Source organism: Balearica regulorum, chromosome 4 (genome assembly GCF_011004875.1).
Source record: "Balearica regulorum gibbericeps isolate bBalReg1 chromosome 4, bBalReg1.pri, whole genome shotgun sequence".
Lineage (NCBI taxonomy): Eukaryota > Metazoa > Chordata > Aves > Gruiformes > Gruidae > Balearica > Balearica regulorum.
In genome coordinates this window covers 23403036-23416165 of record NC_046187.1, presented here as the reverse complement: position 1 = coordinate 23416165, position 13130 = coordinate 23403036, and positions in this window count along the sequence as shown.

The following is a 13130-nucleotide window of genomic DNA, read 5'->3' as shown; positions in this document are numbered from 1 at the left end:
AAATGTTTCCGCTTCTGGAACCTGTCTGTGTCTGGCTGGGCATATATTAGACACACCATTTACTGTTAATTGCATTTTAAAGCATTACAGGGGAAAAGGGCTCATCTTCCAGTCCTCATTTGGATGAGGGTTTAATTAATATGTGTGAGAAGGGAGGCAAATTAGCCACTGGCAAACTGTCAAGGGCTTCCTCGTAAAGGAAGAAGCTGTTATCCGATGTGTGGGTGACGACAGTACAAGAGACATGGGTTTGCTGCCCAGAATGGGTGGCAGAAAGTAACCATTTTTCTGTCCTGATTCACAAATAAACTCTGTTTTCTAATGCAGTGATCTTCCTCAAACTAGCTGGAATGTACTTCCCAGGTACAAAAAGTCTGTAGCAAGATGAATTACTAGGTAAAGGAAACCCTTTAGCAACCAAAATCCTGTAAAGTGTCATAGACTGAGAAGTCTCTTCTTGACTTGAATGAGATTTGAGTTCTTAAGTGCTTTGGCGGGTTAATTCCTCATCCTGAACATTTTACTTGGTTATCCTTTTAAATCATTCTTTTATCCATGGTCTTTCTAAAAGCTGTTAATACTAGTCCAAAATTCTTGAAAGCCGCTGTCCTGTCGATGGCTGTTACCAGCGGGGGTGAAGACAGCCCGTGCACAGAGGGTGGCAGGTCACGGGCAGAGACTGGTGTGTCCTAGTGCTACCGGGCTGGTGTCACAAGGGCTTAAAGCAGGTCTCCAGCAGTTCCTCTGCTGTCACTTTCTGTATTTGTGCATGACATTAGGGGCTTAGCAAGAGCTGACATAAGCCAGGTACCTCGTTTCCTTGGGCATCTCTGTCCGCTCCTGCTGAACAGGCTCTGCCTGTCTCCACGCAGCTGAGCACACACGTAACTGTCCTTCGCTTCTTGTTAAAGAGCAGAAATATACTCCGGCATACTGCGGTCATGTCCTCATCCTAGTAAGATTAGGAAAAGCATGATGATGCAGTTTTCCTGAGAGAGCAAATATTTCTAGGCCCTTAAGCTTACTTTGGTAAGTCTCTCTGTGAATCTTCCTGTTGCAGAGAGGAAAAAAAAATTTAAGAGTTTTTGAGTCTGTTGCCCATTTTTGATGCTTAATAGATAAGAGAACCAAAGGCATGCAAGTGTTTGAATATTTTTTTTTCATTTTGATTCCTAGTTTCTTCATTCCATCTGTGATTAGATAAGAAAGTATTTGGCCAAGCTCTGTTAGCAATTGAATTAACTTGGCTCTTAGTTAACAAATTCTTATCCCAAGGTCTTCAACAGGTACATACAAATTGCTGTATTTTTTAGCTTCCTTTCAGTCTCCATTTTTTCTTGTTCTAATGCATTAGCCTAGCTTTTTTTTTTTTAAATTTATTTTTGAAACATGTTTTTGGGAGAGTCTGTTCCTTGCCATGCATGTACCTCAGTGGAGAAGGGACTGTTGGACAATGTAGTGTTTTGACCCTGCACTTGGCGTGGGTTTTGTCATTGAGACCTGCCTGTCTTGTCAGCTGGGATTTACCAACTGGGGGGATTTCTGTGCTAAGAAGCAGGTAGGTTTTAAAGTACAGTTAAGGCTTGAGATTAAGAGAGTTGACTTGTGCAGTGGTGGCTATGCTGCATTTTCCCAGGAGACTAAGCCATGTGTTGTAATGACAGTGTTTTGCAAGGAACTCTAAGCTAAAGACACTGTAAAAAAGAATTCAGGTCTTCATGAGGAACTCTGCTCTGCCATTAACACTCTGTTCTTCCTTTGTTACTTAGGAAAAAAAAATAAATTCAATGCATTTTTAAATCCTCTACTTAAATTTCGAGACTGGTAGCACAGATCCTTTTTGACGCTGCCCTTCTCCCATCTTTTCTGAAAGCTTCCTAATTGCCACCTTGATTTTTTTCCCCTCCAAATCCCTGTGTAATACAGACAGCAGAGGGAAAAAAATTGCAGCTATTCCCAAATCAAAGGCACTTGCTTCCAGTGTAGTGGTAGTGCAGGCTGCTTTTTCCTTCCTAAGCGCTTCAGAGATCTCCTGGGGAAACTCAGAAACCATTTAACTCGGAATCAGCTCTGCTTCTGTATCGTTATAAATGGTCCTTTTCACTTGTTTTGATGAGTAACATTTGAAAGCAGGTTTCTAACTGAGCTTATTTGGGCCTGCTGCTGCTGTCCTACATAACCCCCACTATAGGGGTCCCTAAAGGCAGAACTGGTCCTGCGTGCCCAATTGTACTGCTTTCGGATAAAGTCCCCAGGGCCAAATTCAAATCTTAACAGAAGGAGCGTATTCCAGCCCCCGGCACAGCTCTCGGTCCCGCTCTAACTGATCTTGTCTCTTTATTCTCCTTTAGGAAGCCATCCAGAATCCCCTCTCTGCAAAATCACTGTGAAGATTCAAAGGGGTTTTTTTTCAGCCTGTGATCACCGTCCCTGTAGCACAAAGTCATGGAGAAGCAGGCCAGAATTAAGATGTTTAACTGTCAGGGGATCTGATAAGCAGCAAAGGGGTCTTGCAGTTTCCCGTAAAACACTGACGTAATGAAATTTTTCATTCCCTCCACCGTTAGCACTGTTAATGATTTATTTGCTACATGCCTGGTGTTGGGTTTTTTTCATGTTTGTATTCAATGAACACGAGAGTTAATTTTTATCTCCTAAGTAGTGTTGAGCTATGACATTTTCCATCTTGACATTTTTGCGCTATGTTTTTATTCAATCCCATTGTCGCTCCTGCTGAAAGCTCGTTAGATACTGCTGTTGACAGGCGATAGCTGGCAGTGGTCCGGCCCAGAAAAAACGTCCTCGCGTTGCCCCTGTGCCAGCCTGGGATCTGAGGTGTGTTTCCAGCGAGGCTTACGCCGTGGTGGGTTTGAAGCCAACCTGCATCCTGGCTTCTCTGCGCTCTAGGCAAAAGCCCGTCAGGACTGGCTCACGAGAGCGCTGTTCCAAAGGGCGGTGTGTTCCCCGACAGAAGTCACTGCCATCTACGGTGACCTTAAATGACCTTAAACGCTGCCTCTCCCGTGCCTCAGTGCTGGTGCCTGGGCAAGGATAATTTTTGGCTCTTTATGGGATTGTAAAGCTTTTGCCTAGATTTCTGACTGCTGGTTTAGGAGGAATCCTTTGCCAAGTGCGTAGTTGCATGAACTAAAATAGAACAGACTCTGAACTTTAAAAACAAAGTAAGCATAGTCTTCTGCCTTTCTCCTTTGGGGCTTTTTATAAGGAATACATAGAATAGTTTCTTTCTCAAAGAAAGAAGTAGCATTTGAATTATTCTTTTGTAAACACTTCTCCTTCCACCTCCGGGGACATCCTGGGGTTTCCATATGTCTTAGTTTCCTGAAGACCTGTGCTACAGCCTGTTTCCTACTGGTGGCTGTGTTTCAGCAGCTAGCACGTGATGCCAGCTGAACGCATGTGGGTGTCTTCTGTGTATTTCTGAATCAACGTTGTTTCGTTGCTGAAATCTGAAAAGCATTTTATCTTGAGGAGGAGAAATGAAGCTTACTGTATTGAAGATAGAACAAAGCCAAGCGCCGGGTCCTGCACTTGGGTCGCACCAACCCCAGGCAACGCTGCAGGCTTGGGGAAGAGTGGCTGGAAAGCTGCCTGGTGGAAAAGGACCTGGGGGTGCTGGTCAACAGCCAGGTGAATACGAGCCAGCAGTGTGCCCAGGTGGCCAAGAAGGCCAACAGCATCCTGGCTTGTATCAGAAATAGTGTGGCCATCAGGACTAGAGATGTGATCGTCCCCCTGTACTCAGCACTGGTGAGGCCGCACCTCGAGTGCTGTGTTCAGTTTTGGGCCCCTCACTGCAAGAAGGACATGGAGGTGCTGGAGCGTGTCCAGAGAAGGGCAATGAAGCTGGTGAAGGGTCTGGAGCACAGGTCTGATGAGGAGCGGCTGAGGGAACTGGGGTTGTTTAGCCTGGAGAAAAGGAGGCTGAGGGGAGACCTTATGGTTCTCTACAAGTCCCTGAAAGGAGGTTGTGTTGGGTTTGTGTGGCAAGGTTTTGGTAGTGGGGGGTGGGGGGGCTACAGCGGTGGCTTCTGTGAGAAGCTGCTAGAAGCTTCCCCTGTGTCTGACAGAGCCAATGCCAGCCGGCTCCAAGACGGACCCACCACTGGCCAAGGCCAAGCCAATCAGCGCCTCTGTGATAACATATTTAAGAAAGAGAAAAACAGTTAGGAAGAGCTTTTGCAGCCGGAGAGAGGAGTGAGAAGATGTAAGAAACTCTGCAGACACCAAGGTCAGTGCAGAAGGAGGGGGAGGAGGTGCTCCAGGCACCAGAGCAGAGATCCCCCTGCAGCCCGTGGTGAAGACCATGGTGAAGCAGGCTGTCCCTCTGCAGCCCATGGAGGGAGGATGAGGGGGTGTAGAGATTCCACCTGCAGCCCGTGGAGGACCCCACGCCGGAGCAGGTGGAGGCACCTGAAGGAGGCTGTGACCCCGTGGGAAGGCCAGGCTGGAGCAAGCTCCTGGCAGGACCTGTGGATCCATGGGGAGAGGAGCCCAGGCCAGAGCAGGTTTGCTGGCAGGACTTGTGACCCCGTGGGGGACCCACGCTGGAGCAGTTTGCTCCTGAAGGTCTGCACCCCGTGGAAGAGACCACGCTGGAGCAGTTTGTGAAGGACTGTAGCCCATGGGAGAGACCCACGTTGGAGAAGGTCGTGAAGGACTGTCTCCCATGAGAAGGACTCCATGCTGGAGCAGGGGAACGATGAGAGGAGTCCTCCCCCTGAGGAAAAAGAAGCAGCAGAAACACCGTGTGATGAACTGACCGTAACCCCCACTCCCCGTCCCCCTGTGCCACTGAGGGGGGCGGAGGTTGAAGCTGGGAGTGAAGTTGAGCCCGGGAAGATGGGAGGGGTGGGGGGAGGTGTTTTAAGAGTTGACTTTATTTCTCATTCCTCTACTCTGTTTTGTTTAGTAATAAATTAGATGAATTCCCTAAGTTCAGTCTGTTTTGCTCGTGATGATAATTAGTGAGTGATCTCTCCCTGTCCTTATCTCGACCCACAAGCTTTTTGTTGCACTTTTTCTCCCCTGTCTAGAGAAGGAGGGGAGTGATAGAGCAGCTCTGGTGGGCACCTGGCCCCCAGCCAGGGTCAACCCACCACAGAGGTTGTAGCCAGGTGGGTGTTGGTCTCTTCTCCCAAGTAACAAGTGATAGGACAGGAGGAGATGGCCTCGTTGTGCCAGGGGAGGTTTAGATTGGATATTAGGAGAAATTTCTTCACTGAAAGGGTTGTCAATCCCTGGAACAGGCTGCCCAGGGAAGTGGTTGAGTCACCATCCCTGGAGGTATTTAAAAGCCGTGTAGATGTGGTGCTTAGGGATGTGGTTTAGTGGGGGGCCTGGCAGTGCTAAGTTAACGGTTGGACTTGATGATCATAAGGGTGTTTTCCAACCAAAATGATTCTATGATTCTATGAAGACGTACACAGGCACAAGCATCCATGCCATTATTATTGTAAAAAGCACTGAAGCACGCCACTGAAAAATTTAAGTTAATAGTGCCATACACTGGGATTATTATCTCTGTTCATCTCTTCCTGCTTCAATGATTTTATTAAAAGCAAAAATTTGCAAAAACCATTCCAGCATCACAGTTCACAGATGTGTACTGTTACCTTCCCATCTGGACAACAAGCTGTCAGAGGCAAAAAATTTATTAAACCTTGGATTTGTTCCCTTAAGGAGTGTTCTCTTCATATTTTGCTAGTAGTAATATACACATGAATGGAAACTACTCTATTATTTAGAAGGTTGGCACTACAAACCCAGTTTGAAATGTCTTCACAAAGGATTTTTAAAAAGAGACTGCATGCAATATCTTAATTTAAGTAGGATCTTACTTAGTGAAACACAGGTCCTTCATGTTCTGCACCTGGGAAGAGACCCCCTCCTTCCCCGAGCTATGCCTGGCATTCCCCAGGCTCCCATTGGTATTTGCCAGGTTAGAATAAAATCAGCTGTAGATGACTTCTTAAAGTAGGACTGGACTGACTACTGAGTTCTGGGCGGGCTGAAGATCTGGTCTGCTCAACCAACTCTACTGGTTGAGCTTTTATTTGGTTTGTGTATGTAAGTCGTGTTGTGTACGGTCTCTCAGAAGATCTCCAGCTCTTCTCAGCAATGTACAGCTTGGACGTGTGCGAGCCAAACTGCAAATCTGTCCTGGTATTGAGAGAAGTCTTTTATAGTGCCTCTCTGCAGCAATTCAATTGCTATTTTCTCCAAAAATTAACTACAGAGCATTTTTTGAATACTTTTGGACTCTTAACATGCTAAAGCATGTTCCTGCTTGGTCTCAGAAAAGCCATTCCTGTTCCTCAGAGGGCTCCCTGCTTGTTTGTGGTAAGCAGGAACCAAGCTCCGCATTAACTTGTGCTGGATGCAGAGTGTCAAAGAAAGGAATTTAAATTATTTATGTGCTTCACAGCTGGCTTTTGAGCTTACCTTCAGCAAGCTCAGCTTTTTTGAGCCTGGTGCAATCATAATGGGGCTCTGATACTTTCATATGGGAATCTTCTCCTTTAAGAAACAAAATAAAAATAGCTTTAAGCCTTTTCCTGTATTTGGCTTTTCCAGGAAGTTTAGGACAGTTGTATCTTTTGCTTGCGTTTCCTATTTTGCCTTTTCAACAGTGAAATGGTTGAACTGCTTGCCTGAAGCCCAGACTCAGCAGGAAGCTGCCGTGCTTTTCTAAAATTGCTTACTTGAGACTTCTCACGCGTGTGCTCTAAGTGTTATTTCCATAATAGAAAACCTATCCTTATTCACAAAGCTAGATAAAATATAATATGAATTTATTTCTTTGAGCCATATTATTTTTGACAACTGGTATCATAGCCAGGAGAAATGTGGCAGAGCTAGCCTACCTGTAAATTAGTGAAGTATTTATACAATATGGGAAGAAAAGTGTAATAACTCAAACTGGACATGGGAAACAAAGCAAGCTGTCAGACTGGAAGAAGTTTTATAGAATTCTTCACAGTGGGGTCTGTACAGCTATCTATCTTGTTTATATTTGCAGTAGTGATGGAAGCAGGAGAATTAGGCATGTAATAAACTTACAGAAGCAATAGGAAGAATTATGCAAGAATGCCTCAGAGTTACGGCCTGGAGCCAAAAAAAAAAGGGGAGCAAGGAATAAATTTCATAGTATGATGTGCAAGATCATATAGTTCTGAATTCATATAAGGCACTCTAAGAGCTCATCTGTTCAAATTGACAAAAGAGGATACCTGGAGTTTTAGCTGAACACAGGACAAACAGGAGCCAAGAATAAGATGTGGCTGTCAAAATATAATCCTAGGATGTTTTGGACAATATATTTTTACTATAGACATGCAACAACTCATAGCATTGCACTAAATTTTGTTTATATATAAATAACACAATCTGGTACAGAGGAGTTTAACGAAAAGGAAGATCTTATGGAAGCTGGCTTGTTTGTAAAGGTAAGTGAAGTCCTAACGCAAAGCGCAAGGGTAAAAACTAAGTGAAAGGGTGATGCTGGCTGAAGGGTAATTAGGTAAACACTGTTAATAACTTTAGGCCAGACATTAGGAAAACTTTCAGACCCTCATTTGAGTAAGACTCTGAAGCAGTAGCATCAGTGACAACAAGAACTGGAAATAGCTTTTAGGATAAAGCTTGATTGTTTCAAAAAGAGATGCTATGGGATGGTTGCCTGCAAGAGGGGAAGCCTGGACTCGCTCTGGAGCAGATTTCCTCCAGTTCTCTGGTACAGCTACAACTAACAGCTGAGCTGAGTTTTGCTTGTGCTCTTCCAGAAATGTCAGTGCAGAGGAGGACACATTAAGTAGTCTGCAGAGACTGCTTTTTTGCTTGTTTCCCCTGTCCTGGTTGTCAACATATTGCAGTACTGTGTACTGCACACAAAGAGATTATCTAACCTCATCTTGCTCTGACTTTGGCTAGTTTAACTGAAGATTCATTTCTGAGATAACACAGTTTATAATTTATCTTAATACTGTTCTCTGTTTCCAAATATCTGATTTCTCCAGCTTTGAGGCACGAGTGATATTATTTCCTACTGAACAACCAAGCTGATATGATCTGTGTTAGCATGATTGCAGTGGAAGAAAGAAAAGGAGTTAAATGATTAGGCTTTAAAGTTATTGCTAAATTCTGCTTGCTTGCTTTTGGTTTGCTCAATAAACTGGATATTGTAGCAATGTGCCCCTAGCATCCTGGGTTGGACATTCAATTACTTGTGACCATAAAAGCTGATAATCTCATGGCCAATGATGTGAGCAACACTTCCCTTTTCAGTTTAACTGAAATTGCTCAACAGTTACAGTACCTTCCTCCCCTTCCACATGCAGTTCAGCAGCACACGGATGCCGGGGCAGAAACAGCCTTTCACGAGAGCCACGGCGTTAAGGGAAACCTTTTCAGCTCTCGCTAACAATTCAGATCTAATCCAAGCTGTGGTTGGAAAACCACAACTGCTGTTACCTCAGGGCTTATTGTAGGGCTTTTGCAGTTGGACTAAATTACTCAAACCCAGTTTCTAGTCAGTAAATCTGTAATCACGAAGCAACGGTCACAGATAGCCTTATTTGATGTACTTCACCATCCAGTGAGCCAAAAAATACAGGCTTAAGAAAACACGGAGTCTGAATTCAGCTTTAAAGGAGGGGTAGCCCAAAGACTAGAACTTTGGCTAAGTGTATCATATAACTTTGATTAATTCCTCCTTACTTTTGTTGAAGAAAGGCTTGACTTTCTCTCCCTTTTTTGTAAAGGTGGAAGGAAGAGGAGTGCACATATATCTATAAAATAGGTCATTTAAGGGGATCTCAAAGCTAAGTGGGATGAAATGCTGAGACCAGCAATTTTATGCTGCTTTTCAACCTGCATATAGAAGTTTTCCGGCTCTGTGATGTGCTCTTCAGAGCGCAGTTCTCTGGAAAACACGCAACAGCAATGCAGACCTGTACTCCAGGCTTGTTGGTAGGTGTGGTTAAAACATGTACACATGCTCTCTTTAAAAACACATATGTACCTTCTTCATGGCTGAAGAGAGCACACTGAAAAGATGTAATTTAAGAAATTCACTTCCAAATAACTGATCAGACATGCGATATTATGTCAACATAGGCAACGTTATTGCAGGGTGATCAGTGATCTCCCACGTGGCATGGAGTCTGCTACCACCAAGGCTGCTCATGAAGGCAGTGTATGTTATTACTTTCCATGAGTACCTGCAAACCTCTACGCAGCTGACACTGCAAAATCCTGTTGTAAGAAGTTGTATCTGTTTCTAAAGGTTTATATCTAAGGAAATGAAAAAAAGGTAGAGGGTTGAAAACAGTATTTTTCTTGGGGAGATACGGAGTGTCAGAATCGGAAGATGAGACTTGTCTCAGCTGAGAGGAGCCTGTGGGGGAGCTGGGAACTGCCCATCACCCTTCGGGGTCCCAGTCTGGTACTTCACCGTGGTAGTTTCCCACTTGCACTTTTGCAGGAGGCCCAGACTTCAGGAGCTCATTTCAGAATCTGTGAAAATGTAGGTAACCAGTCAAAACTCAGCTCAGTAGCAAATTATTGGTCTCAGGGCCAGTAAGAAGAATAAATGTTTCTACGACTATCCCATTAGAAAACACTCGCTCAGCTGCTGAACCTGCTGGGCACGCACAGCCCCAACGCTGCCTGGGCAGCTGCTGGCAGGACGTCAGAAGCTCTGCAGAAGGGAGAACGCTAGTATCCAACAGCAGCTACGTCCTGAGCAGCTGGCTGGTTCAGATCTCCCAGTGGCAATACCTAGAAATGATATTCAAGAGTTCTGGTACGCTAATGGAAAAATGATTTTTCCATGCACATAGGAGCCTCATGTAAAGATACAGGTCTTGCTCAGAAAATGAGCTTGAATTTCACTATCTGTTATTAGGTACAGCTATAAACCCTGAAAGTATCAGCCAGTGGAACATGACCAAAGTAAATGAAGAAATGGTGCCAGAGGGTGTTATATGAAGCAAAAATAAGTCTGCCACAATAGACTGAAGAAACAGGTAACCTTTACTACCTGAAGAAATACCACAGGTGTTCATAGTGCTTTATTAAAGTTGTCACAACTGTGGCTGCAGCACTGTGAGCCGTGCTGTATTAGTCTCAGGGGAGTCCAGATGCTGTGATGGAAATAGCACAGGTAGCTTTCCAGGAGCTTGAGTCACCTAATTTGACTGTATGTTCGTATAAACGTGAAACTACTTGACACCATCTTTGTGAACTGAATCATATCTGCCATCACCACTGCCTCTCAATGAATGCTACAAGAGAGACAACATACTGAGTATGGCTGAGAGGATTTTTTTGTCTTCAAAGTGAAACAGATAGAACCAAACACATTCTCAAGTTTGCATTTCTATGGTTGCTTTGAAACGAGACACATGTTGCCAAGCCGTTTCTAACAATTACTTTCTCAGTGTTTGCTATTTACTAACTGGAAAAGGTGTTACAGCAAGTAATTCTTGCTCCATTGGAAAATCTTTACCTCATTTAAAATTACTCATAAAAATCTTAGGCATAAAGAACAAGATATTTGTTGTCAGTAAGGGTTGGGTTTGGTGGGGTTTTTTTCCCCAAAACACACTTTTCCAGGGGGACTCTGTTGCTCTGTGATCTGTCCCCTGGTAAGCCAGTGCTTCTGGGAGGGAGGCAACCTATTGTTTAAAGCCACGGCCTTTCAGCCATAGAGCGCTTACGGCAACGACCAGCAGGTCAAGCATCGCCACTTGACCACCAATCTTTATACTTCTGACCCAACCTGCAGGTGATGGATCAAAAGAAAACGCAGAGAGCCCCAGGACCGCGTCGGTCTGGCACACACAGGCACAAGGACCCTCCTCCACCTCCTGCAGACCAGCAAGGGTTCCCGTGGGACCCCCCACACCCCGGCCCGTCTCCTCACCTGGCACTGCCTCGTTAACGGTTTAATTACCCTCTCGTGTCACTAACACATCGCCTCCTGGCTTCTTCCTCTCCTGTCTATATAAGACATATATGAAACATTATCAGACGCACACAAAATCAGTATTTGTGCCGGAGGTACGTGTCCCCTGGGGCAGACGGGGCCCCGGGCGGTGCTTGGGAACTGGCCGGGGAAGCCGTGGTACGGGCCCCCCCGTGTGGCCGCAGGCGGCTCCAGCGAGGACGGGGGCACCGGGCTCCGGCCCTCCGGGCTTTATTCCCCGGCGCCCCGAGCCCCGCGGGTCCGCCTGCCTCTCCGAGGAGCCACCGACAGCGCGACCGCCCGGGCACCGGCACTTGCCCACCCGCTCCGCAGCCCCCTCCTGGGACGGCAGCCCCACAAGGCCAGGGCCTCTTCCCCGCTTCCCAGCCCCACCCGTCGCGGCCGGTCCTCGGGCCGAGCTCCCCGCGCCTCACCTGGGCCCCACCGGGAGCCGATCCGGGCCGGGCCCGGCAGCTGCCGCCCCAGGACCGCACACGAAGCCCCCCCCAGGGCCGCCCGGAGCGGGGGGAAAAGGCGGCCACCGGGACTGAAACATGCCCCGCTCCGCCCCGCGCAGGCGCCTTGCGTCCCCGCCCCGCCCACGGACCGCCTCTTCCGGCCGCCAGAACCGCCCCGCGGCGGCAGGGGTTTGTCCCGGGGGCGGGGTCGCGGCTTCTATGGGCCTAGGCGGGTCAGGGCCGGTGGGTGAGGTCCCGGTGTGTGTTTCTGCCTGGGCGGGCGGAGCCGGTGGACGACTCTGCCTGGAGCAGCGCCGGGCCTGGGCTCCCCTGGGCGCCTGGAGCCCCGAGCCCGGCCTCGCGGGCAGGAGGAGCCGCGCCTCGGGCGAGGAGCGGGGGTCGGGGCTGAAGTCTGCGCGCCCGTCCGCCCCCCGCGCTGCCCGCTCCCGCTGCCTGCGCCGGGCTGGGGCTGCCCTTGCCCGGTCTCCCCCGGGGCTGGAGGGCAGCGGGGGCAGCCAGGGCCGGTGTCACGGAACCGGCGCCGCCGGCTCCATACAGACACCGAATAAAGGCTGGAAACTGCCGGCGACGCTGCCCCCGATCGCCCGGTACCGTCCGACCGGGTCCCGCACCACGGCCTGGGTCCGGCGAATCCCGAACCGGGGTACCGAGCCCTGAGCACCGACTGGGGAACGGCCCGGGGAGGGGAAGGGGTGTCTCGGCTCTCAAAGCGTCTCTTGCCCCCGGCCCGCCCCGGGAACAGCCGAGGCTCCAGGGCTGAGCCCAAACGCGGGCCTGGGGCTCTGCGGCCGGCCCTGGGACAGCAACGTGGGCCCGGCTCCAAGCCGCAAAGCACAGGGCTTGGCCTCCATTTTAGGGCACAAAAGTCGGACAAATGAGCTGGGTTTCAAGCCACGAAAATGTGGCACTTTGTTTCTGCATCCTCAAAGTGCAGGATTTAGTCTCAATTTCTGGGCCCTAAACTTGGCTAAATAAGCCAGATTTCAGCCCCCCAAACCCACATGGCTTAGTGCCTGTTTCTGAGCCCAACACTACAGCACTTCATTTTCAAACCCTAAAACTGCCCCAATGAGCCTAGTTCCGAGCCCCAACAATGCAGGACTTAAGTTCTGTTTTTCAAGCAGTAAAACACAGGATTTAGTCTCTCTTTTAAAGACCTTAAACTGCCCAAATGACCTTAGTTTCAACATCCCAAAACACAGGACTTAATCTCTGGTTTTCAAGCCCCCCCCAAATGAGCCCTACACCTGATGTATTTGGTTTGCTTGTGCAGGTCAAGGTAGTGAAGGGGCTACAGGGATGGCTTCTGTGAGAAGTTGCTAGAACCTCCAAGACACCCACAGCTGGCTACAGCCAAGCCCATCAGCAACGGTGGTAGCGCCTCTGGGATAACAGAGTTAAGAAGAAGGGGGAGAACTGCACAAGAGCAACTGCAGCTGGCGAGAGGAGTGAGGATATGTGAGAGGAACAGCTCTCCAGACACCCAGGTCAGCAAAGAAGAAGGGGAAAGAGGTGGCTCCAGGTGCCAGATCAGAGATTCCCCTGCAGCCCATGGAGAAGACCATGGTGAGGCAGGCTGTCCCCCTGCAGCCCATGGAGGATGATGGTGGAGCAGACATCCACCTGCAGCCCATGGAGGACCCCATGCCAAAGCAGGTGAG